Source organism: Penaeus monodon, chromosome 19 (genome assembly GCF_015228065.2).
Source record: "Penaeus monodon isolate SGIC_2016 chromosome 19, NSTDA_Pmon_1, whole genome shotgun sequence".
In the NCBI taxonomy this organism is placed as follows: Eukaryota; Metazoa; Arthropoda; class Malacostraca; order Decapoda; family Penaeidae; genus Penaeus; species Penaeus monodon.
In genome coordinates, this window is record NC_051404.1 from 4,214,556 (window position 1) to 4,215,232 (window position 677).

Below are 677 nucleotides of genomic sequence, written 5' to 3' on the forward strand. Positions count from 1 at the left end.
AAAATATCTAATTATTTTACCGCTGTCTTCAACGCTAGAGATGAGGCTGCAAACGAGGCAAAGGCGGCTAATCCGAACGGCCGTTAAGTGTTAATTGATTCACACGTAAAGAGAGAACGACCGAACCCAGAAACAGCTGCATTATAAGCGCTGACTACCTCGATTTCTAGAGATATAAACTTCTGGCCTAATAAGCAACACTTTCCTAGCTTTTTAGCACAAACTACTTTGCATTCAAGCCGTTTTTGCATTTAATTGAATCTCTAATTGGAGTATAACTGGATTTTTATAACCAAAAACCTGACCTTATTTACGTCGAATCCAGCTTTTTTTTTTTTAAGACTACTTCCGCGTTTTTGTCTGAGCTTCCGTTAAGCGAGATTTTGCAGTCTTGCAGATGTTAAACGTGTTTTGCATTATTTTTTTTTTCTTCCTCCAGACATTCTCCAGAACACCTGCACACCGGTCCAGCGAACGATTCATACTGGAAATTGTCTCTTATATTTTGTCACCGGGAAAGTTATTTAAACACTTTAGAAATGGGGTGCCAATCGAATACAGGTAAATGGATCCAAACAATGAGCGAACGCCGGCAGGTGAACAATGAGGGCTTTCTTTCGTGAGAAATGTTTGGTAAAAGGGAAAGGGAAACTGTCAGCTGGACAATGACGAGGAAG